The sequence below is a fragment of the Myotis brandtii genome, unplaced genomic scaffold, assembly GCF_000412655.1.
Source record: "Myotis brandtii unplaced genomic scaffold, ASM41265v1 scaffold205, whole genome shotgun sequence".
Taxonomy (NCBI): domain Eukaryota; kingdom Metazoa; phylum Chordata; class Mammalia; order Chiroptera; family Vespertilionidae; genus Myotis; species Myotis brandtii.
In genome coordinates, this window is record NW_005357638.1 from 202,567 (window position 1) to 202,892 (window position 326).

Sequence of the window (326 nt, forward strand, 5' to 3'; positions counted from 1 at the left end):
ACCTGAACCTGTTTTTGCACATGGTCAGTTATATGTTGCTTTCTCTCGAGTTTGAAGAGCATGTGATGTTACAGTTAAAGTTCTAAGTACTTCATCACAAGGGAAATTAGTCAAGCACTCTGAAAGTGTTTTCACTCTTAATGTGGTGTACAGGGAGATATTAGAATAAGTTTAATCACTTTATCAGTCATTGTTTGCATCACTTTTGTTTTTATATCATGTTTCTGTTATTTTCATATCATGTTTTTGTTGTTTTCAGATCATGTTTTTGTTGTTTTCATATCATGCATCTGTTGTTGTTATATCCTTTTGTTACTATTTATTAA

General features: G+C 31.0%; 1 protein-coding gene across 2 annotated transcripts in view; it reads right to left on the bottom strand.

The window, feature by feature from the left end:
- Positions 1-326, bottom strand: part of TSPAN3 (tetraspanin 3) — an 89,711-nt gene that overhangs the window by 33,980 nt on the left and 55,405 nt on the right. The window lies entirely within an intron of this gene.